This window comes from Poecilia reticulata, chromosome 17, assembly GCF_904066995.2.
Source record: "Poecilia reticulata chromosome 17, P_reticulata-male-v2, whole genome shotgun sequence".
NCBI lineage: Eukaryota > Metazoa > Chordata > Actinopteri > Cyprinodontiformes > Poeciliidae > Poecilia > Poecilia reticulata.
This window is the reverse complement of record NC_088846.1, coordinates 31,628,496-31,654,209: the sequence shown is the minus strand read 5'-3', so window position 1 is coordinate 31,654,209 and position 25,714 is coordinate 31,628,496. Positions and strand designations below refer to the sequence as shown.

The 25,714-nt window shown below is 46.3% G+C and overlaps 1 protein-coding gene, 2 long non-coding RNA genes and 1 pseudogene across 3 annotated transcripts in view; 1 reads left to right on the top strand and 3 right to left on the bottom strand.

Moving 5' to 3' along the window:
* The window catches only part of kcnq3 (potassium voltage-gated channel, KQT-like subfamily, member 3), a 68,182-nt gene that overhangs the window by 22,605 nt on the left and 19,863 nt on the right, over window positions 1-25,714 (bottom strand). The window lies entirely within an intron of this gene.
* On the top strand, window positions 3,928-5,835 carry LOC103480030 (uncharacterized). Its single transcript, XR_536030.3, has 2 exons — window positions 3,928-4,404; window positions 4,501-5,835. It is a non-coding gene; the product is annotated as an uncharacterized LOC103480030 (long non-coding RNA).
* LOC145548151 (uncharacterized) lies at window positions 6,468-25,647 on the bottom strand. The gene is made up of 3 exons (XR_014084443.1): window positions 24,791-25,647; window positions 20,415-24,087; window positions 6,468-6,606 (listed from the first exon to the last, which is right to left on the bottom strand). It is a non-coding gene; the product is annotated as an uncharacterized LOC145548151 (long non-coding RNA).
* On the bottom strand, window positions 9,428-13,480 carry LOC145548136 (tripartite motif-containing protein 16-like; annotated as a pseudogene).

Below are 25,714 nucleotides of genomic sequence, written 5' to 3'. Positions count from 1 at the left end.
CTGGTCATCTTCATGATGCTCAGATGTTTTTACGCCCCGGGGGTCACTTATTTACAGCCTGGTGCAGCAAGTGGACGGATCTTTAAGCATCAACATGTCTGAATCAAAGGAGGAAGTTTAATCGCTGTTTGAGTCTAAACACCTAAAAAGTTTGATATTTAATGGTGTAAATGAGTCGGTCCCAGCAGAGCGAGGAGTTTTCCTCTGATCCTCCTCTGATTAATTAGCCTGAAGTCGCAGCTGCTCGCCGGCAGACGGCTTCATGTTTCTGTGGGTTTCGTCTCCAGTTCCTCCTCTGTGAGGAACAGCAGAAAGACGAGTTTCATTAGCTGCTTCGGTTCTGCATTACAGCTCCACCCGAATCCGTAGAGATCAAATCCTCTGTTTCTGAGAGGTAAAAAAAAATGTCTGGTCGCTTTTTATTCATCAATAAATGTACAAACGTTTTTATATGAATGTCATAAACAACATTAATGTGTTTCCTGAATTTTAATGCCGGTTGATTAAATTTGCTCGGATGCAGACAGATCTGAGATCTCAGAGTGTCGCGTCTCAACTGCAGGAGATTCTTGGAGTCAGTCGACACGAGTGTGTCAGCTCGGGGTGTCAGTGATGTGACGAGGACAGAGCGGGACTGTGAGGACATGGAGACGTCCAACAGGTCCAACAGACGAGCTCCGTCTGCAGGAATCAGGTCACTGGATGTTTCCTCTGACATGCAGGATTTCACTGCAGATTAATACAACCAAGAAATATCCATCCATTTTCTTACACCCTTGTCCCTCAGTGGGGTCGGGAGGGTTGCTGGTGCCTCTCCAGCTGCCGTACCGGGCGAGAGGTGGGGTCACCTGGACAGGTCACCAGTCTGTCGCAGGGCAACACAGAGACACACAACCATGCACACACACACTCACACCTAGGGGCAATTTAGAGAGACCAATTAACCTGACAGTCATGTTTTTTGGACTGTGGGAGGAAACCGGAGTAGCAGGAGAAAACCCACCATGCACAGGGAGAACATGGAGACTCCATGCAGAAAGACCGGGAATCGAACCCAGAACCTTCTTGCTGCAAGGCAACAGCTCTACCAACTGCACCACTGTGCAGCCAGAAACCAAGAAATAATAAACCACTAAACCTCACAGCCTCTAGAGACCACAGGTAGCAGGTCAAAGGTCATGAAAGGTCAGTTAGTGAAACACTGAACCAGTAAGGCTGTTTGAAGGGCAATGCTGCTTCTCTCTAAAAACAAGATGGCTGCCAGATCTGTTTACAAAACAAGAAAAATAATTTAATTTGTTTGGCCATAATGGACAGCAAACCAAACACCATATCAGTACAAACAACTCCAAAGCATGGTGGAGGAGGGATCATGATGTTGGGACTGGGTGGAAGCATTTTGTCCTCTAACTGGGAAGAACTTATTAAAATGGTGATCATTAGCCGTGTTCACATTGCTTTTTTATTTGCATTTTGAAGAACCGCATTAGAAAAAGTTGAAACAGAAAAATTAAAAACAATTTCCTCAATTTAACAAAAAAGATTTTACTCTGCCTTGAGCTGAGATTTGACTTTTCGGAAAAAGTTAAACTACTAAAAGGGAAACACCCAATGAGCAAACGCTCCCCCTGCTGGTGGGTCTGTGACGTAGCAAACGCTCCCCCTGCTGGTGGGTCTGTGACGTAGCAAACGCTCCCCCTGCTGGTGGGTCTGTGACGTAGCAAACGCTCCCCCTGCTGGTGGGTCTGTGACGTAGCAAACGCTCCCCCTGCTGGTGGGTCTGTGACGTAGCAAACGCTCCCCCTGCTGGTGGGTCTGTGACGTAGCAAACGCTCCCCCTGGTGGTGGGTCTGTGACATAGCCAACGCTCCCCCTGCTGGTGGGTCTGTGACGTAGCCAACGCTCCCCCTGCTGGTGGGTCTGTGACGTAGCAAACGCTCCCCCTGCTGGTGGGTCTGTGACGTAGCAAACGCTCCCCCTGCTGGTGGGTCTGTGACGTAGCAAACGCTCCCCCTGCTGGTGGGTCTGTGACGTAGCAAACGCTCCCCCTGCTGGTGGGTCTGTGACGTAGCAAACGCTCCCCTGCTGGTGGGTCTGTGACGTAGCAAACGCTCCCCCTGCTGGTGGGTCTGTGACGTAGCAAACGCTCCCCCTGCTGGTGGGTCTGTGACGTAGCAAACGCTCCCCCTGCTGGTGGGTCTGTGACGTAGCAAACGCTCCCCCTGCTGGTGGGTCTGTGACGTAGCAAACGCTCCCCCTGCTGGTGGGTCTGTGACGTAGCAAACGCTCCCCCTGCTGGTGGGTCTGTGACGTAGCAAACGCTCCCCCTGCTGGTGGGTCTGTGACGTAGCAAACGCTCCCCCTGCTGGTGGGTCTGTGACGTAGCAAACGCTCCCCCTGCTGGTGGGTCTGTGACGTAGCAAACGCTCCCCCTGCTGGTGGGTCTGTGACGTAGCAAACGCTCCCCTGCTGGTGGGTCTGTGACGTAGCAAACGCTCCCCCTGCTGGTGGGTCTGTGACGTAGCAAACGCTCCCCCTGCTGGTGGGTCTGTGACGTAGCAAACGCTCCCCCTGCTGGTGGGTCTGTGACGTAGCAAACGCTCCCCCTGCTGGTGGGTCTGTGACGTAGCCAACGCTCCCCCTGCTGGTGGGTCTGTGACGTAGCCAACGCTCCCCCTGCTGGTGGGTCTGTGCCTCAGCAGAGGTCCAACCTCCGGCTCACAGGGGAAAACTGTTTTTCTAAGACTTGGTCCATGCCAGGTTTCAACCTCCACTTCCTGTTTACTGCAGCCATGCGTAGCGTCATCATCCGATGACGTCACGCTTTTCATATCCTGGCCGATTCGCTCCAAACCCAGTAGATGGAAACACGACTAATTTCAGATATATACTTAAAATCTGCATGGCAGTCGGATGGAAACATGGTTGCTATGGCAATGTAAACAACCCGAGGCGATGACGTCACATTGAAATAAAAGGAATTTCCTGTCAGAGCCACCATTCCTCCATCACTGGGACCACTGGTCCGTTTCTCTCCTCAGCTTGTTAAGTTGCTGCATCACCATTAAATCCCCCCTGACGATGACTTGTTGTGCAACATGTAATCAGGCCGTTTTGTTATTTTTTCCTCCTCCATCTCTACCTCGGAGCGACGCACTGCTGCGTTTGGCATTTTAGTTTCCATGGCGACTGGAAACCTTTCGGCCCTCCTTCCTCCCATCACGCAGTCATATTTTGGATCTGCTCAGCTTGCAGCGAGTGGAAACGGCCATCAGAGGAGAGGAAGCAGACGTTCAGCATGAATTCTCCTGATGCTGCGCTCTGCCGTCAGAGTCCCCAGTTTTATTTTTCTGCTACTTTATAAACATGGAGGTCAACGACTCGGCTACGTTTCTTACTCTGCTGTCCTGCAGGATTATTTTCCTTCGATTACCAGCAGGGATCCAGATGTAAAGTGATTCTTTCAGGTGAATCTGAACCCCAGAGGATGAAACTCCTCGACCCAACGCCGAAAACGACTGAAGGCGATGCTGAGAGAAGATTATGTGTCATTAGATTTCAGAAACAAGTATTGTATTTACATCCCTTTACTATCTCTAATCACATCGTCCAAATCCAACAGAACTTCAAGTGATTTAAAAGCCTTCACAAAACCAACTCTACATCGACTAAAATTAGGTTTTTACTTCAGTTCTTGTCAGATCAACGTAATCAGAGTCATTTCTTCAGGTTATTGTCTCAATTTTTGACAGATATACTGACTTGAAGCCATTAGACAGATTAAGATCACTAAAGTTCATGTTTCCATGTTTAGAGTTAGGACTTTAACGCATTCGTTTCCATTAATATCAGATTTTATATGTGTTGACGTTTTAACGCAGTTAATTGCATTTTTCCCAAGTGGAACCTTCGTATTCATGTTTCTGGTACGCCCATAAATCTGACGCACAGGCAGTGATGGACGATGACGCCGCTTCTTTCGGCCTAATGAGGATTAATTTCTGATTCTGAACCGATGTGAAGGAAAACTCTACCGTTGTGCTCACGTTGTGCTAAAAGGAGTTAGCCAAAGGCTAACATAGCATTTCTATAGCAGCTAACATGTAGCAGCTAATGCTAACGTCAGCATCCACATTTCTAAGCACATTTTAGCGTTCTCCATCGGTTCCTCATGTCTCCTGGATCCCAGAGCTGCTGCTGCTGCTGTTCTGAGGTTGTTTCCTGGGTCCACCCGGTCCTGCAGGAGCAGAACCGTCTCAGCAGCGCCGCGTTTCTGTCCTGGTCAGGCTGAACATCCACTGGGACGCGGCGTCGCATCCAGAGCCTTTAAAGCTGTCAGGGTCTGAGTCATTGGACTATTTAAGCTGCCCTGCAGGTCTCCTGCTGCAGGCCGTATTTCACACGGTAAGCTGACTTTATTGCACCTGCAGAACCACGGAGGCTGCAGCAGCGCCGCTCATTATGCCTCAGAGAGGCAACGTTTAGTTTTTCTATGCGCAGCGTCGCCGGATCATTACTTGAGCTGTAAACGAGCCGCAGCAGAGAGACGGAGGTCTTACGGTGCAGCGCTGGAGGAGCTTGTTAAATTGACTTCCTGTCACCTGGATTGATCGTCTTCGGCTGATCCTGCTGGTCGGATCTCCGGGTCGGAGTGTCTCAGGTCTCAGCGTTTGGAGGGATTCAGTGCAGAAGCAGCTTCTGTGTTTAGTCGTGGCTTTTTGGCAGATTTAGTAAATTTTATGCGACTGAAGCTAAATAACATGAAAACACAACATGCAACAAGTTACGTACAAGTTGCTCCTCTGCAACCCCGACAAGAGGGAACAGAGAAACGGATGGATCGGAGGTAAATGAGGATAATCCGGGTAAAAAGACACATTAAAGTCACATGACACCAGAAGCATCACTGCCGAGGTGCTGAAGCTGCAAGCGGTCAAATAAATCACTGCCAGAAGCAACACGGCTGAAGAACTTCTCAGACTCGACATCATTACAAAAACCAGAACAGCACAAAGTTCGGCACATTAATCCCACGTCATTAACATTAATCAGACTTTCTATCTGTCTTACAGAAAAGTTTCAACCTCTTTTATAATCTCCCTGCACACAGGCTGCACTCAGCCGGCCCTGTTCGGTCCGGCGTGAGCTGCAGAACATCTGGAGACGAGATGATCACCAAGGAAAACCCAAACACTGAGCCAAACCGTCTGGGTCCAACTTCACCAGGTCAGAACCAGATATGGACGTGTGACAGCCTGAGAGGCGTGGCCAAGTGTGGAGCTGAGTGGAAGGAGGTCAAGACAAAAGAACCGTTTCCAACTCGACGACTTTCCAGACCCACCTACTGACTTTTAACCAAAAAAGCAACCAGCAACAAATCTAGAGACTTTCTTCTGTGTTGTTGGAGAGTTTCATGCCGACTCCACTCTGCTGTGTCCTGAATCAGTAGTGAGGGCGGCCATCAGCCTGTCACGCTTCCTCTGCACGGAAACATGGAGCTACAACCCTAAACAACACATTTAGTCAGTTTACCAGTAAAAACAGCAGATCTGGAGGTGAATTCTATATTATTTAATATTTCACAGTAATATTTCCCCATTTGTGCTGTGGATGATGCTCCAAAATCTAAATAACATCCCAAATATGTGAGACAGAAAAATAATATTTAGTATAATTCAGATTAAATCTGAATATATTTGGTCTCACGCTGCAGGTAAACACAGCTGATGAAGACGTGCTGCTAAACAGTCCCAGTAATGAGCTAATATTTCACACACTGTAAAAATAAAACACTACCCGTGTTTTCATATTAAAAGTATAATTGCATGTAATTAACTCCATCAGTGTTCTTATTTCTGAGGTAAACTCATGTTTTCTGCTCCAACTTGTGCGTGTGAATGTTTTTCTGTCTCCTCATCGAGACTCTGCAGGTTTTGCCGCCTATTTAAAGGAGACATTTCAGGACAGTTTGAGATAAACGCTCATTATCTGGGCCACGTTTTGGCAGCTTGAAGCCTCAGAGGGACAGTCGGCGTGACGCCACCGGCAGCTTCTGCTGCTTCTCCTCCCGTCTAGGAAAACGCTTCCACAGCTATCGGTGCGACATGCTGAGCTGGTCCGAGTCCCACAGGGACAGACCAACCGGAGACGGGAGTTCGCTTCTGACAGAGATCCTCCTTTCAGGATGACCAGCTCTGACTGGTGACGGGAAAACGGGCAGAACAAGCAGAAAAATGCTGAAATGTCTCCAGTTCTTGGTGAATAGCAACCTAAAAATACAACAAGTTATTTTTAATGCTAAATCACATGTCTGTCTGAAAACAGAGCAACAAAAAACATACAGCTATTTAATTACCGTCAAGTTTTCTTCCTTTTTTTTTCAAACTGGTGATGAATCTCATTAGATCTAATATTTTCTTAAACCTTGTGTGACTCCACTGATGGTGCTGGATCCACATTTGGCCAGTTGGTTCTTATGAATATGAGGCATTATGAGAAGATAAAATTACAGAAGAGCTGCAACCGTTCATTCGTCATTATAACGGTGAATGACATCATCATAGCGATGGATATCAGTCACTGGATTCGGATAAAACACACGTCATTCTGCAGATGCAGAGGGAATAATAGAAAATTATTTTTAAATCCTTTAACAGAGAAAACAAAACATCCAGAAAAGGTTGGAACAAAACGACCAAAACTGTGATGGAAAAGATGAAGATGTGAAATTAGTAACTGAAAGTCATATAAACTTGTTTCATAGCCACTTTTCCATCAGGGTTTAGTTAATCGATGCTGTAAGCCGCATTCCCAGTTCAGTCCAGTTCAGTCCGCTTTAACCCAACTCCAGTCCGGTTGCCTAGAAAGTCCGGTTCGTTTGGGGAGGTGTGAAGGAGTCATCGAACTCTGGTCCTCCTACGAACCTCAATCTGGGTTCAGCTCAAACGAACTCTGGTTCAGTCAGAGACCGCTCCAAAAGCAGGAAGTGGACTACAGTACAGGGCATTCTGGGTAAATACAACCAAAACAAACACGTTAGCCTAGCGCTAGCGGACGAAATGGGTCGTGATTTTTTTGCCAAAGACAAAAGAGAAATCCTCCAACCACTAAAATCTGATGCTACTCCATTTATGTTTGGAAGTTGTGCTCAGTGTCTCCTTCAGAACCGTTTCTACTCAAATAGTCCAGAAGTTAGAACTAGAATCCCTTTTAGGCTCCCAGTGGGGGAACCGACAGCAGCACCGCCTGTTCAAAGAACAAGAGACATGAGGTGTGGAAGGCTGCAGCCGTCATGGGAGGCGCTGCCCACATTGCTGGATTTATGCAAACTGAGCAGAGAAAACCTGACAGTTATTCTAAATCCTGATCTGTTTTTCTATGTTTGGAAAAAACCGATCACATTTTTAAATCTCCCTCCCGTGTGAACACACCTTTAGTCGTCCGTTTGTTAAAAATCCACGTTTTCTTTCCAGGAAAGTGAGCGGGCAGACGAAGGAGCTCAACGTTTGGATCAAACTGCTAACTTCCAGAACCAGCAGCTTTGGCTCGGGAACCGCCCGAGGTCCGGTGCTAATTAATCCGGAGATCCTTCTGCTGGCTCAGAGTCTGCGTCTCCTCGCCAGAAGTCCTGCCCTCCTCCAAATCCGCTCCTCCTTTTCTCCTCTAGCAGTTAAAATCGCAGGTTTCGCAGGGTGACTTTGAGACACACTATTACATCTCATTTTATTCAAACTCTGATTTAATCTGGCTTTAACTTTATCCAGCTGGAATCAGCCCAATAATGATCCTTTATGCCCTGAAATCCTCTTTAATATGTAAAGCAGTGAAACGGCGACGCGTCGGTTTCCACAGGATGATCAAAGTCTGGCTGGGAGCCATTTCAACCGGAGGATCCTCATCCTGAGGCCACATCACAGCTCTGACGTGGACAGAGACTTTCTGAGAAACCTTTAATTAACCAAGGTTGTTGGTTTCAACTAATTACTCAGCAGGACTTCAGCCGCAGTGCAGAGAAAAACTGGAAGGTTTTCAGGGTCAAAGATCAACTTGAAAGGCTGCCACTGACCTCTGCAGGTCAGAGCGGGACAACTTTCTGCTTTTGTATTTACTTTTAGGAGCAGATGTCTGGGTGTTGCATTCTACTTCTCTCTCTCCTTTACTTTCATCTCCTTCTTCCTCTTTAAACCTTTTCCCCACCTCTCTTTCCGTCCATTACGTTTGAATTAAACCCAACGCCATTTCTGATGGTTTTACATGTATAAGTGAAAGCCGCATCGCTCCACTTGTGAAAGTAAACCTGTTGTTCCACTCAGACAACAGTCCTGATTTCCACACCGTCTCATTTACAATCAGTTACAAACTCGGCCTCCTATCACCTGGAGAACATTTCCAGGATTGAAACACCAACGTTTCAGCAAGATCTAGAAACATTTATCTTTAGTTGCATTGATTCCACAATTTCACGAATGAGGGATGAAGGGAGCGGGAGATCGACAGGCGGATTGGGGCAGCGTCTGTCGTGAAGCGGGCGCTGTACCGGTCCGTCGTGGTGAAGAGAGAGCTGAGCCAAAAAGCGAAGCTCTCGATTTACCGGTCGTTCTACGTTCCCACCCTCATCTATGGTCATGAGCTTTGGGTCATGACCGAAAGAACGAGGTCACGGGTACAAGCGGCCGAAATGGGTTTCCTCCGCAGGGTGGCTGGGCTCTCCCTTAGAGAGAGAAGCTCGGTCATCCGGGAGGGACTCAGAGTAGAGCCGCTGCTCCTCCACGTCGAGAGGAGCCAGCTGAGGCTCGGGCATCTGGTCAGGATGCCTCCTGGACGCCTCCCTGGTGAGGAGATCAGGTCCCACCGGGAGGAGGGGAGACCCAGGACACGCTGGAGGGATTATGTCTCTTGGCTGGCCTGGGAACGCCTTGGGGTTCCTGGAGGAGCTGGAAGAGGGAAGTCTGGGCCTCCCTTCTGAAGCTGCTGCCCCCGAGACCCGACCCCGGATACGCGGAAGAAAATGGATGGATGGATGGATGCATTGATTCCTGAAGGTGTCTTTACAAGTCTGCCTAAAAGTAGCACTCAGACATCTGCAGGTGATCCAACACGCTGCTGCTGCCGTTCTGACTAAAACCAGGAAGACGGATCACATCTCCAGGTTTAAAGTTCTTACTCTGAGAGAAGAGACTTTAAAATACTGCTGGTGGTTTATAAACGGCTTCGCACCAAATTACATAAAAGATCTGCTGGTGTATCAACCTGCCAGACCTCCCAGGTCTTTGGTTCTGGTTCTGGTCTGCTATGCCTCTCCATAACCAGAACCAAACATGGAGACGCAGCATTCAGCTTCTATGCACCACAGATCTGGAACAAACCTCAAGATAAATGGAAAGCAGCCGAAACTCTGAGTTCCTTTAAGTCCTGACTAAAACCCAGAGCTGCTTGTGATCAACAAGATCTGGAACATTGACCATCACTTGATGAGTATCGATGATTTTAACTGACAGTTGACCAAATGTAATGTCTGTTATCTTTCACAACTATTGACTATATGTTGTGTTTGTAATTGTTTGGTTTTCACGTGTTGCTGAAATGTGTTATGCAAATAAACTTGATTTATTCAAGTGAAAAAAGCCACAGAGAACGACCAGCAAATATTTATTTTTCTGATCTACATCCAAAGTGTTTGATAGAAAACAGCATCAGTTCTAAGTTGTTTGTTTCAGTTTCTTGAAAAAAGACACAACAGCAGAGAAGTTTAGATTTTCATGTGGAGAAATGTTTCAGGGTTATATAAAATTGAAGTGATTTAATTTATGAGCGCAGACGACGACATTTAAACCAGAAAAATAAAAACTAGCAGAGCAGAGAAGAACAATGAACCCTGACCAACAATCAGAGAGAAAATCTATTTGGGTTTACAGAACTCTGCAGCGTCTCCAGTCCAGCGAAACCAAACTCCAGCCAGTAGCGGCTCAGTGAATCTGGTCTGGACTCTGTGGATCAGAGTCATGGATTCAGAGACGCTGTAGAAGGACAGAATACCTGCTCTGTGGTCCAGGTACACTCCGACTCTGGAGGAAACTGGACCTGAGATGGAGGTCCAGATGTCGTTGTGACCAAATTGATAACCATCTGAGTAACAATTTAAAGCCCAGGATTTGTCATTACCTCCAAATCCACATTCAGTCCCACCTCCTGATCTGTTGATGTTCTTATATGCTACTGCTAGAAAAACCCATGACCCGCTCCTCTCCACCTCCCAGTAACAACGTCCAGTCAGACTCTCTAACTCAGAACCTGACGATAATCAGTGAATCTGTCTGGATGACTTGGATAAGACTGAGGTTGACCCATCGCTGTAACCTTCCTGTTCCCCCCTGATAGAACCAGCATTGTGTGTGCTGTGTTTGGATCCAGGTTGATTTCACATGAATACTTTAAGAATCCATCTCTGGTCTTTGGTTCTGGTTCTGGTCCTGACAGTAGAACATCCACCTCAGTGACCATCAGTGAGATGTTTGTCCATGAGTCTCTCAGGACGTCCTGTAGTTTGTCTCTGAGCTCTGACACAGCTGCTGTCACGTCCTCAAAGTGTCTCAGAGGACGGATGTTGATGCTGGATGAGTGTGTCGACTCCCTGAGTGCTGGCAGTGAGGGGTAGTTGAGGAGAAACTGGTTGTGATCCTCTGTGTGTGAGAGCTGCTCCAGCTCAGCGTCTTTCCTCTTCAGCTCACTGATCTCCTGCTCCAGCTTCTCCTGAACATCTTTGACTCGACTCACTTCAGTTTCCTGCTGGGATCTGATCTGCTGCTTCACATCAGAGCTTCTTTTCTGGAGGAGACGGATCAGCTCAGTGAAGATCTTCTCACTGTCCTCCACTGTTTTATCAGCAGAGTGATTGATGGCCTCCACCTCCTGTTGAAGCAGCTTCACATCTTTCTCTCTGTCCTGGATTCTCTGCTGGATGTTTCCTCGTCTCTCCTCCAGCTCTCTCTGCCTCTCAGTCCTTTCTGCTGCAGCTGACACTGTGTTGTGCCCTTGATGTTCCTCCAGTAAACAAAAAGCACAGATACACTTCTGAGCGGTCCGGCAGAACATCTTCATCACCTCATCATGCGTAGAGCAGATGTTCTCCTGGAGGTTCTTGGACGGCTCCACCAGCTTGTGATTCTTTAGTCGAGGGACATTAAGGTGAGGCTGAAGGTGTTCCCCACAGTAAGAGGCCAAACAGACTAAACAGGACTTGATGGCCTTCAGTTTTCTCCCAGTGCAGAAATCACAGGCCACGTCTTCAGGTCCAGCATAGCGGTGATCAGCAGGAGCAGCTTGGAGTCCAGTCTTCTTCAGCTGCTCCACTAAAGCTGCTAGCATGGTGCTCCTCTTTAAAACAGGCCTCAGTGTGAATGTCTCCCTGCATTGAGGACAGCTGTATATTCCTTTCTGATCCTCTTTATCCCAGTGGGATTTAATACAGTTCATACAGTAGCTGTGTCCACAGGGAATCGTCACCGGATCCTTCAGTAGATCCAAACAGATCGAACAGGAGAAAGTTTCTTGGTCCATCTGATTCTGCGCCATTTCTGCTCTCAGTCACAGTGACTGTGTGAGTTTCAGTTCCTCTGACCAAAAACACGGTCGAGCTCTGATCTACCAATCACGTCAGTGCATAAAGGCTGCAGCCAATCAGCTTTCAGCTTCAGCAGGTGTTGGCTCCTCCCAGCTTCAAGGTGTGTTTGAGCAGAAAGAAGACGGAGGAATATCAGACTTTGACTCCAGGAAGAGGAAGGCTCAAAGTGATGGGGTTTAAAGATTAACCATCTTCACAAGTTTTCTGTCCAAAACAACAAACTACAAATAAGATTAGTGAATAATGGAAGGTCGAGTTCAAACCTTATTATGAAATTAGAAGATAATACAGAGATAAGATAATGTAACTGATATGTATTTCTCAAAGACATGCCCTGAGGCAAGTTAATATGTCAACTCCAGGAAATGATAAGCTCTCTTATATAATGGGAAGAGAACTTGGTGAATATCCAAAGTCCATCTTATTGGATCTGCATGATAAAGCATGGGAATGTGGAACACTGGCTAAAAGTTGGAAAGAGGAAGTAGTGGCACAAATCCCAAAACCTGGGGAATATTTATACAAATCCAGGAAATTAAAGGTCCATTCCATTAACACCCTTCTGTAAAAACTATGCAGAAAATGATAAATGACAGATTAAGGTAAAGCTACCCAAGTTCCCACTCTGAAAAGGTGGAAACAGAGAGGAAATAGATCTATATTTTGTTGTTGTTTCCATTAGATACGTTTGAAGACATTTCCCTCTGTTACAGTTAAACAGCTAAATTCAACCTGCTGTTTCCACTGGATTTCAGACAGGAAGCAGCAGCCAGGTGCTGTTGGCTGAAGGCCCTGATTACCGGATCACCAGGATATCCAGCGACTCGGTGTCGATTAATGAAGCTGAGCCAGTATGGCAGTTTGGAAATGTTCAAGGAGAAAGCCTGGGTTGAGAAGAACCAGCAGATTAGCAGAAACCCGTCATACCAGCTGGTGAGCATGGTGGAGGAGGGCAGGTGATGTGGGCTTGTCCTGCAGCCACTGGGTACTTCGGACTCAATAAGGCTACGTTCACACAGCAGGTCCTGATGCTCAGTTCAGATTTATATTTGGCTGAAATCAGATATTTTGTACCACTAATAAAATGCCACTGCAATCCGTCTGGGGTACGAATGATTTACGACCCCAAAGCACAGAAGAAGAATGTAGACGTCACACAGCAGCGCTCTGATCGATCTATAGATCGGTTTTAAAGTTATTCACCAACGACAGTATCATCACGGCCATTGCTTCGTCCAGATTTACTGCCTTTGGCCTCTTCTGGTACCAAATTATGACGCATGTCGGATAAAATGCAACATGGCTGCCGGACTGCAGGCGCTTATAGATGCGCATCGGATTTAATTACAGAAGTGGAAGAGGCACGAATCCGATTGGGTTTTGGGTGAAAAGATCGGAAACGGGTCATATGGACCTTACCAAGCTCCACCCAGAAACGCCCCTCGAAAGTCCCACGTGACTTCATGTCTCACATTAACCTCCTCGCAGAGCTAATAGCTTCTATGGGATTTTTCGTTTCGACTGACTCTGCAGAGTATTTCTGAGTCGATTAGTTTAGCATTTCTGCCGGATTTTCACAAAATATCAGCCACGACAATGGAACCAACAAGTTCATGTCATCTTTTTTGGACGACATCAAGATGTTTGAGCCACGCGATGCCTCTAACGTTGTGCGAGTTGCAGCTAAATGCTACCAGTCGATGAGGAAAACAGCAGATCCTCAGACCCTCAGCATAAATATAGCTGTGGATAAGATCACTGATGGCTGTTGTTCTTACAAGGCTGGGTAAGTCGGACATTCATGGCTTTGATGGTTCGAATGTGCCTACGCCTGATACACGGTACTCGGTGCTAGCGTGGCTAACACGATTACAGTTTAGTAAAAGTTAGCAAGTTAGCATGGCTAACACGATTACAGTTTAGTAAAAGCTAGTGTGACTAACACGATTACAGTTTAGTAAAAAGCCTTTTCAGGTGAAATAAAATCTTTAATGTATGTCAGATACGGTACACATTGCATATTGATCTGTTCAGCTAACGTAAGGCTGTAACAGACAGGCTTCAGGATGTAGAAGTTGTATCGGTACTGCCATTATGCTGTACTTGGCTATTGGCTAAAAGGTTTTCATAATGGATGTGTACAGATACCCCACTGACGGAGAACCATTCCCCCCCCCCCTCCCCCTGAGTCCTGACGCAAAAACTTTCTGTCGGTCTGGTAGTCCACAATGTACATTAGCATGAGTTTGTGAGCCGGCAACCCACGTGATAGCTGCGCTGTGACGTAAAATGGGCATTAGCCAATGAAAGGCGGGCCCTGTGGTAAGGTCCATTCAGACTGAACGTGAACGAAGCAACCAGGATTTCCTCTGAATGCTGAAGTATTCCAGAAACCTGACCCAAACTTTTTCACCAACTGGACTGACTCCAACAGCAGATTTACAAAAGAAAATAAAATGGTGTTACAATGGCCTAGTCAAAGTTTGGAGCCGAAACAGAGCTCTCCAGAAACAAACAGTTGACTTCATTCAAAGTTGCCTTTTCTCTCAGTAACGTTTTGTTTTTCAGTTTCTTTCTGACTGAACATGTTTCATATTACGGGCCTCAAATCTTTATTTTGAACTACGATGTCATCGTTCAGATTTTAAAATGTATTGTTTTCCGTTTCCTCCTCCGATTCTCTGCTTGAGGAACAGTTGGGAGTCTCTGCGGACGGCAAACCTGCAGCGTCATGCTGTGTCATTAAACCCCACGTCTACAGATAATGTGAGTGTGAAACAAACTGTTGTTGTCCAGGATCTACAGTGATCCTCTGCAACCTGCTGCAGCAAACGCTGCCGAGTGTTTTAGCTGTGGTTGCCTAGCAACTGGGAGTCGGCTGTGTCATCGTGTTGTTGCTGAAGCACAAAACACACTCATTACAGACAAACACACACACACACACACACATCTTGATCTGAGCCCTCACACCCACCAACCTGCTAAATATAGGCAGGCACTGATGCAGTCAGCAAACCGGTGTCGTCTCAGGGGAAAACATCGGGTCACGGTTCTGTTTAACGCTTTTACAGCAACAAGGTGCTCTGATCGCTTTAAAGACCAAACATTGCAGATTTCAGGCTGAAATGAGGTGGTTGTGTACAATGGCCACTGGAACTGGTCCAAATCACAGCGGTGGTGGGACTGGTGGTGAACCAGGAAGAGAAGGAGACGGCCGTATCAGCCGTTCACAGGTGCTTCAGCTCGGGGAGAACAAAGCTGAAACACTGCCGATGAAGACCTGAGCTGGTTTCTACATGGCGACTTGAATCTGCAGAGATGGAAAAACTCAAGTTTTCCGTTTCCAAAGACGTAAAGCTACAAAAGAAAACAATTACTGGAGTCAGGACACTTGAGGTCTTTTTACTCGTGTTGATGACTGATTTACATTTAGAGTACAGAAAACACCTGAGCTCTTCCACTGAAGGTGAACCGAGTCTGACAATCCTCCGTTACGTCTTACCTGGGCTGTGATTGGCTGGATAATAAACCTCCTGATGCAGGAATCAGGAAGTCGAGGCGTCCATCCTTGACTGGCACCAGATTCTCACATCACATCCAACCTTAGCGTTTCCCAGAGGGGTAACGCTGCTGAGGCTGAGCTCAGCTGAGCCCCAGGACTCGAGGCTCAAACACCGGGCGCTGTACCCAGGCCTGGCTCCAGGATGGGGCCCAGCCCCTCCTCCGAACCCAGGCCTGGCTCCAGGATGGGGCCCAGCTAACCCCCGTACAAACCCAGGTCTGGCTCCAGGATGGGGCCCAGGTAACCCCAGTCTGAACCCAGGCCTGGCTCCAGGATGGGGCCCTGCCCCTCCTCCGAACCCAGGCCTGGCTCCAGGATGGGGCCCAGCCCCCCGTCCAAACCCAGGTCTGGCTCCAGGATGGGGCCCAGCTAACCCCAGTCTGAACCCAGGCCTGGCTCCAGGATGGGGCCCAGCTAACCCCCGTACAAACCCAGGTCTGGCTCCAGGATGGGGCCCAGGTAACCCCAGTCTGAACCCAGGCCTGGCTCCAGGATGGGGCCCAGCTAACCCCCGTCCAAACCCAGGTCTGGCTCCAGGATGGGGCCCAGCTAACCCCCGTCTGAACCCAAGCCTGGCTCCAGGATGGGGCCCAGCTAACCCCCGTACAAACCCAGGTCTGGGTCCAGGATGGGGCCCAGGTAACCCCCGTCTGAACCCAGGCCTGGCTCCAGGATGGGGTCCAGCTAACCCCAGTCTGAACCCAAGCCTGGCTCCAGGATGGGGCCCAGCTAACCCCCGTACAAACCCAGGTCTGGCTCCAGGATGGGGCCCAGGTAACCCCCGTCTGAACCCAGGCCTGGCTCCAGGATGGGGTCCAGCTAACCCCAGTCTGAACCCAAGCCTGGCTCCAGGATGGGGCCCAGCTAACCCCCGTCTGAACCCAGGCCTGGCTCCAGGATGGGGCCCAGCTAACCCCCGTCCGAACCCAGGCCTGGCTCCAGGATGGGGCCCAGCTAACCCCAGTCTGAACCCCAGGCCTGGCTCCAGGATGGGGCCCAGCTAACCCCAGTCTGAACCCCAGGCCTGGCTCCAGGATGGGGCCTCCGTCTCCCTAATCCTTCTCCAGCAGCTGTGGAAGAAACGAGCTGGCGAGCTGCTCGGCTTACCTTCAGCAGCTTCTAGTGACATCGCTCTGGTGGGCAGCTACTGTACCTGCGTGGCATTGACCAGTCCACTTCCAAAAACAGAGCTGAAGTGCAACGAAGCAAGCTAAGGTGTGAAGTCCTCTCCACAGAGTTCCCCACATCAAAGGTACTCAAACCTCGCAGACAGTCGGGGTGGCGAGTCGACCGAAGAAACTTATTACCAAACACCAACAAAAGAACACAGCTCTGTTGTATGTGAACCACCTTTGCACATGTTTGATGTTTGGAACAAAATCTAAAGGAAAACACAGATTTTCCTTTTCTGCTGGGCTGATCTTCATCCTCCTCTGGGATCCAAAGTAACTGAAGCAAACAGTCAAACTAATGGGGATCATTCTGGCCGTGACCTTGACCTCAGTGCAGCTGCCTCCCATCCAACTGGTTCCCACTCTTCTTCTGCATGAATATTCCCACTGGGATCGTCTTTCCACAGTCCATGGAAGCAACAGTGGTGCTGATGTGAACCACGGGTCTGAACTGAGCCGCTCACAGTGTAATTAAGACGTTGAGTCTTCTGCATGTTAGACCATAAATCCGGTCAAAACAATTAACAGATCAAACTCGTTCTTGGTAAAAGGGCTTTTAAGAAAAGTTGCTATATTTCATGTATTAATGATAAAGATGAACAGCAACTAAACCGAAAACAGACAGCAAAGGCGTTCAAATGCTCCTTCATATCAGAAAACATCTGCTTGGGTCCATCGCTTTCACCTTCATGCCAATGCAATCACTAACTAAAGTCATAAGGCTTTTTCTTTGCTAGCTAATGCGGTGAAACCAAGCATGTTCCAGCTAATCCAAAAAATACAGAAAAAGGATGTAAAAAAAACGCTGCCAGCAGTAGATGTGTGTGAGTCGGCGGCTTTGGAAGAGGAAAAACAAAAAAAGTGGGGCGAGAGGCAGAAATAAAAGGCTGGCGGGAGACGAGAAAGGAACGTGGAAGCAGAAATAACCGACAGCTGGTGGCGGGGAGCTGAGAGCACAGCAACAAGAGGCTGATAAAAGAGCAGAGAGTCGACCGCATCCCTGAGAAAACGGTTCAAACACCGGTCCTGAACAACAGCAGCAAAAGAGAAGCAGGTCTCACTGCTGCCTCACCCTGACATTTATCTAGTATATATGGATGAAAGCAGAGGAGTCCTCTGCTCCTGGACTTGTACGTTCATATAAAACCAGAGCAGAGGCTGATTGGCAGGCGGCAGCAGCAGCTGGGTGGACAACCGATGGAGCGTTTGAGGAGGACAAACACAGAGATGTGAAGCCTGTGATCAATAATTCAGAAGCCAGGGACGGCTGGAAAATGTCAGGCGGCTCTGCGTCTTCACACCACTATGAACACAGTCTGCAGGTCTGTCAGGCTGAAAGGAGGGAGGCCTCTCCTCTCTGTCCCTGCTAGGAGAAGGTCATGCTGGGTTTCATTTAGGGCTGAACCGATTCCTCGAGTGATTCGAGTACCTCGATTATTAAAATCCCTCGAGGAAAATGTTCCTGCCTCGAAGCTTCGTTAGTTTATGTTTTATCATTTAGCGCACCGTGTTTCAGCCGGAACATTATTTGCGTTGCGCGGAGCTCTGACTTCCGCCTCTGAGTTGTTGACGGAAGCTACGTGTTAGCGGCATAACGTCCAATCTTCAAGTTCGGCCCGCGGGGATTTTACTGATTGGTGATAATTCCGGGTTTTCATCGTTTTTGTGGGACCAATAAACATCCTTAAAATGACCGGCGCGATGCCGGGAGTCCGGCAGCCTTTCTGCTCCGGAGCTGCTGGTTGAACGGCGGGAAGAAGCTGAGGAGGATTTCTACAGGTGAGCGGAGAGACTGAACACGGCGGGCGGCTGAGGGTTGATGCTTACAGGTAAGAGCAGCTTTACGGACGAACCGCACAATAAACTTATATCATCCCGGTCTGAACAAACGGGAGGCGGAACATGGCTGGTAGATGAGTTTCTGAACGGAGGAGCCGTAAATATCCCGTGTTTCTCCCCCGGTCTACAAAACTGGTAGGGAAGCTCAAAGGTGGAAAAAATAGACTGATGTTGATATCCGATAGTAACACTGGTGTTATGGAAGATTTACCAATATTTTATTTCATAATTGTTTTTATCCGATTACTCGATTAATCGTAAGAAAAATCTATAGATTACTCGATTACTAAAATAATCGTTTACAACAGCCCTAGTTTCATTAGCCTTCTGTTAGGGGGCAGAATGTCTCACAGTTGTGGGTTTGATTCCTGTTTCCCTCCTGGAACATGTCAATGTGTCTTTTGCCGCCACAGCAGCTGAAGCCAAATTACCCACCAATCTGCATACTGGTGCATGAAAGAGTGCTAATTTCTGCGTGTCAGTCCAGCTACCATTTAGCGGGACCAAAAGAGGACTGGACAACTAATCACAATCATCAAACTGAGGGAGAACAAATCAGGTTTTTATAAATGCAACTGCTCCATTATGAAGCTTGCGTCATCTCCTGGTAGACATAAAAATTAGGACTGCAGCGTATGGAAAACTTTGTGACGTAAATAATGCTGGTGTGATCTTTAGCTTTTTGACCATTTGATTTGTGCTTGTGTGGGACTTTGCTGCTATGAGACTCAGCCTGACTGGCAAATATGGCGTTATGTAATCAGTAACACATCACTTAGTAACAGGTAACATGAATAAGAGGAAGTGTGAAATACTGGAAATAATACATTTGCTTGAGGCCAGTTCTTAGGACGGCCAGGAGCCTGGAGAATGAGCAACTACAACAAAACACACAGTATTACAAATATGTTGTATTCAAAAGACACAAAAGAAATGTGTGCACCTCGTTTACCCAAAATAATCTTTAGTTGTCTTGTTATAAGCCAGTCTGTAAATGTAAGGTTGGTAAATCCTCTTCCAGTGATCTGAATGCAGAGCAGATTGTCCTACCACACTGTGGGCAACAGGTTCTGTTCAAATGGCCAACGGGTCGCCATCCATGAATGGAGCATCTAAAGCAGGGGTCCCCAAATTTGTTCCTGTGAGGGCCACATAACTATTCCCTTCTCTGGTTGGGGGCCGGAGTCAGTTTGTAACAGAAAAAGTGTTACACGTTTATATTCAATTGAGGGAAAGTAACTTTAACATATGAATTCCTCATAAAGGCTCGTTTTGAAGTATAAGCTGCAACTTACAGGCTTCGAAGAATTCGACCTGGAATGCGACGTTCATAACAAACACGTGTTCATCTGCTCTGCCGCTAGCAAACAATTGTACTGATTAAACATAAAAGTCAAGCAGTTCCCTAAAAGTCCAACAGATGGCAGCAATGCGCCATGCAAAACAAAACACCCACAGTTTACAGGACACACTTCCTGCTACAGAGCCCCCTGGTGGTTGAAGAAAAATTCACATATAAACCGGAAAATACAATATATGAAAAAAAAAATCTGAATGCTCTCTGGTATTGTTTAGGGGGCCGGATCCGGCCCGCGGACCGTAGTTTGGGGACCACTGATCTAAAGTCTTCAACCTGGTGGATCCAGTCTCACTTCTCAGATCTCTGGTCCTCCAGATCTCAACAATATAAAAAACTGACCTATGGATAAGGTCAGAACTACATTACACTCATGCTTTACGTAAAACCATAAGTTAACTGCACTTTACTCATATTTCACTCACTTCTGTTGTACAATTTATTAAAATTACATTTTACCAATATGAATTAGTATCATCCAGATAATACAGCTATGACTACTAATTCATAAAACAAAAAACAGTGCAAAACTACTTTTAGCCACATAGTCTGAGTAATTATAGATTTTCCCCAGTCCATTTTGCTCTGTAACTCACGGAGTCCACATGCTAACTGTTTTAGCATAGCTCAATGGCGTTAACAATAGTCTAAACTAGCATAGCGGCTAACGGGTTCGCGAGGTCGATGTGAACTCGCCAATAAAACACGTGACTAGGCAGGGAACCTATCGTCAGCCGACTGGCTGTTACATCAATTACAGAGACTCCTCGCATTGTTTACGTCACGCTTTCAGAATAAAACACCGATTAATGTCATAATATCAACGCATAGAAGCTAGTTTCATGAACTGATTCGGTAACTTACGAGGTTAGCTAGCTTCTCTCATCACAGCAACGCTGCTAACGCAAACTGGGGGCGGGGCAACCACGTGATTGGCTGAGGTTCTTCTTCTTCTTTTTTTATGGCGGTTCGCGAGCAACGTTTGTATGTGCATTACCGCCATCTACTGGAAAAAAGTGTGGATCGGGATGCTAACAACGTTACACAGATTTTAAAACTAAACAAAAAATAAACAAATAATAATAAATCAAAAATAAACAAATCAAAAACAATAACAACAAACAAAAGAAAACTATATTGTTATTTGCTGAGGTTACCTGAAACTACTTAGTCTATTTGTTAATAGACAAATAGACTATTAACAAAGTCTATTTGTTAATAGACTTAACAAATAGATCATAACAAAGTATGATTTTTATAAAAATGTATAAAAATCATACATTTTTATACTGAGCTAAACAATAGTTTTTATTACACGCTTATAAAATGAATGGAGTTTTAAATGTTTACATCAGGGGTAGCTTTATTTATTTACACAAACAGCTTAAAATGTCCTTTTAAACAAAATGAAAAATGTTTGTTTTTGAAATATGTTCCTAACAAAAAACATCTGGATCAGAAAGTCAGACCTTAAAAAACTAGAAATCTGTATTAACCAGTTAAAGCCTGATCACTGCTCTCTGGTTAATCACTGAGCAGTTAGAAACTCCTGCTGCTTGTCCAACTATCAGAAACACACAAATATTTTAGATACATTTAATGAATAGAAATAAAAAGATATTTTTTCAGTTTTTGATCTGCCAGGATGGAAAACTGGTCTCTGCCGTACTATTTAAATCATTTAAGGTTTTAGTTTAGCATTAGCTCATTTCTAAAAACTGAAAATAAATCATCTTTGTTTAGACAAACCCTAAATGTTTACAGTGTATTCGTCCAAGTGGCCCATCCTGCAGCGGGTCTGGTGTTCGGGTGTGGTCCTGTTTTTATTTAGTGTCTAATGTAGTTCTGCTGGGTCCATTATGAAAAACATCTGCACGTTCCAGGGCCCAAATGTTTTCCAGATCTAATTAGCCTTAAATAATCCCTTTAAGGCAGGAGGAGTTATCGGCCTGATCTTTTCAGAGCTGCTCATCCGTCATCCAGTATCATCAGGAGAACCAGGAGAGTCAGCCTCACTGATGGCTCTGCTTTTAATTGAAGTAAAAGGAAACTTTATTTTAATAAAAATGAAAATGTTTGATCTTTTTCAAGCTCCTGAGTAGATTTGATATATTTCATGGGTTTAATTAAAGGTAAAACATTTGAAGTAAAACTTTATTTCTGTTTGAAATGCTTGATTCAGCGTCTTCAGGTTGCAGAGACGATGAGTCCTGCAGGTTTTCTGTCCCAATCATGGCAACTGGAGCTGAATTCAGTAAGTCCAAACGGGACAACTCCCCCTTTTCCCTTCAACAGCCAGAACTTCAGGTCTTCACTGGTCCAAATGCCAAACCGCTGCTGGATCGTTGCACTTTCATGACCACAAACTGGTTCCAGTTTAAATAAACTGCATCTTTCCAAACACAAACTTTTAAAGAGCCACATTCTCACCAGCTGCATTTTCATTACAAACGTGAGAAAAACTGTGTCAATATTACACTAATGCCAAAAAAGATAAAACACAAATTTACTATCGCATTGTTCCATTACATAAGAAACAATTAAAATCCCATGTCATCAAAAACACACAGCACCATCATCCTTCTACCACTTCCTGTCTTCTTCTTCATGGTTTACGGCAGTAGCAACGTCTGGTTGATGTTCACGTGTTTCCAGATTTACTAAATAAACTTTGATGAAGCTGGAAAACCACCTGAACAGCTTTGGTCTCCATCATCTGATTCCTTTACTTTGACATGACTTGATGTTTGTCTCTGCTCTTCACGTTGCTGTTTGGAGTCCAGCTGAGTCCAGCTGAGCTCCAGCATCTCAGAAACTCAGAACCAGAAAAATGATCAAAGTTTACAGGATGAAACCTTCAGAGAGACGAAATGACGGGTCTTTATGGCGCCACCTCTGGCTCACCACTGGAATCCATCCATCCATTTTTTTACACCCTTGTCCCTCAGTGGGGTCGGGAGGTGCTGGTGCCCATCTCCAGCCAACGTTTCGGGTGAGAGGCGGGGTCACCCTGGACAGGTCGCCAGTCTGTCGCAGGGCAACACAGAGACACACAACCATCCACACACACACTCACACCTAGGGGCAATTTGGAGAGGCCAATTAACCTGACAGTCATGTTTGTGGACTGTGGGAGGAAACCGGAGTACCTGGAGAAAACCCACCATGCACAGGGAGAACATGGAGACTCCATGCAGAAAGACCGGGAATCGAACCCAGAACCTTCTTGCTGCAAGGCAACAGCTCTACCAACTGCGCCACTGTGCAGCCCCCTCATCCCCCCACTGGAATCCCTTTGGTAGAAATAACTGTTGAGATAATCATTTCACAGAAACAACTGGCTGAAAAGTTTCTCCAGATCAGAAGCGAAGGAAGAGACAGACGTAATAAACGGTTTCTGTCGCCTTCAGGAGGAGAAAAGCCGCGTCAGCATCTCTGAACGTCTCGGACTCCAGCTGCGTCCTCTCCCGTCCTTCAGGCTCCACGCGGGTCTGAATCCCTGCCAGTGATTTGGTTTCAGTTTGAGGGGAATGTTAGCAGATGATCCTCTCTCCATCAGCGCTACGACGCGAGTCTGAGCCGCAGCCGAGCGCCGACCGCAGGATCCGGACCAGATTCCTCTTTCTTACTCAGATTAGCAACCGTGACCCTTTAGAAGTTAAATAAAAAGACCGTTAGCAACATGAAAGATTCCTTTAAAGTCAAAATCGTACTGATATAAAAGGACTTTGAACTCAGCTGATTGTCTTTTGCAAACTGATAAGTAACGACAGTAATTAGGGGATTTACTGGCAGCCTTAATAAACTCTTAATGTTTAAACTGCTGCCAACACCGACATCAGTCAAAGTGTAACGAGGCACAGAGTCAGAGCCGCCATCAAAATGTTTTTAATCCCGTTTTATAATGAGAACCGATTTACCTGAACGCACCGGCAGGGATTTTACACCAAGAAGCTGTAAACCGAGACCAACGACGACTATTTAAGACTTTCTGTTGCCTAAAAATTCATCCTAACGGTAATTTTTTATACGTATAATTAGATGTCAAACAGAAATGTGTTTCCTGAGATCCAGGAAATGTCCAGAGTTCTGTTGGATCGAGTTAAAAACACATCAGAACTCCACATTTCTTCCACTTGTGTTTTAGACAGAAATGGGTCTTTTAAAGGAAAATGACCCTAAACAGTCTGGACTCCGTCACAAAGTCCTGATCTCGGTTCCAGAGGGCTGGAGGGGTGTGCGAGTCCGAAACCCGACCCAGTTCCTCCAGTTCTGTCAGAGGAATGGGCCAGAAGCAAACCACGGTCAGAGCGCTGAGGAGGGAAACGTCAGAATAAAAGGAGATTCCACCAAACGCAAAGGAAACTTTCACGGTTTGGTCCTAACAGAACCACAGTACGTTTGTTTTAATGTGGATTCATTGATGCATTTATTGCTCTGTGAGACCCGGGCAGACTGGAAGTGATGCTCCATTATGCCAGGAGGGTCCGGGGCGCGGTGCAGGACGGGCAGGACTAATGGTTCCTGGTGCAAAACCCTGTGTAGCAGTGTGATGTTGTTACACTAGATTGTCAAGTGATAAGCTATTCCGGTGGGAACTCGTATGAGCACTGGTAGCTTTTATTTTGAAAAGACGGCAAATCCATTGCAAAACAGCGGGTAACTTCCTGTTTCAAAATTATTATTTCTATTTAAATGTGGTGTGTTCTCAATGAAAATGTGAATTGTTTTCTCTACTATTGAACATATGGAGTTCATATATTGTTGTTTTGGGTGTTAATTCGGGGTTTAAGGAGAAAAATTAACGGGTCATACCATTATAGTTCATGAAAGGTTTTCCCACGCTCTCCGTCGCGCTCTTTCTGTTCGGATTCCGTGGGAGAAGGTATGAAGTTTTGTTTTCTGTGTTTAATAAGTGCATTTTAAGTATAAGTAATATGTTTTTGTAAATAATGTGCTTTGGGGCACTCAAACCTTGCTAAACAGTGCTAGAACCGTGTTGGCAGACATTTAGCTGCTCTTATACTTCATGAAACATTGCTAATAAAAATGCTACATCCATGTGCTGAAAATTGTACTGTTCATGGTTAAACAGGCGCTGTGGAGCACTGATCAGAAAAGGCCTGTTTTGACCGCTATTTTCTGCTGTTTGGATGCAGGAGCATTAAAAGTGCCTTCAGCTCAGCTGTTGTCTGGCTGTTATTTTCACAAGACACAACGCAGATTCAACTACGCTACACCTGCATCAATAAATGATGAGAGCAGAGTTCATACTGCAGCTAAGTGCTCTGTCAGCTGCAGCACAGATCTGCAATCCGATGCTGCAGCCGCAAACACCCACAGAGCAGAGCCTGAACCAGGACTCGGGTCCAGATCAGAGGCAGCAGAGACGCAGCAGAACTTTAATATTCAGGGACTTTATGAGAATGAAAGGCGGTGCAGCAAGCAGACAGGTGGCGCTGTTTACCCAGAAGAGTCTGAAACAACGACAGGAGATATTTATCTGTTTGATTCAGAGCCACTGAATGAAACCTGGTTCTGATGGGTTGGGTTAGCATGGGTTAGCATAGGTTAGCATAGGTTAGCATGGGTTAGCATGGGTTATAATAGGTTAGCATGGGTTACCATAGGTTAGACTGGGTTAGCATAGGTTAGCATGGGTTAGCATAGGTTAGCATGGGTTAGCATAGGTTAGCATGGGTTAGCATAGGTTAGAATGGGTTAGCATGGGTTAGCATGGGTTAGCATAGGTTAGCATGGGTTAGCATGGGTTAGCATAGGTTAGCATGGGTTAGCATAGGTTAGCATGGGTTAGCATGGGTTAGCATGGGTTAGCATGCTAAGGCTTCATACAGTGAACTGGACTTCGGTTTGAATTCCCACGTTGTTCAACAGAATCGTTTACGGTTATGATTTTATCCTGGAGCCACAAATCATCAGAAAATCTAAACTTTTATCTTCCCAACTACATGTAACATCTAGACAGAATGTCACAAAGACAATTTAGGTCCAGAACCAGAACCAGAACCAGAGCCAGAACCAGAACCAGAACCAGAGTCAGAGCCAGAATCACAACCAGAACCAGAGCCAGAACCACAACCAGAGCCAGAACTAGAACCAGAACCAGAACCAGAAGTAGAACCAGAGCCAGAAGTAGAACCAGA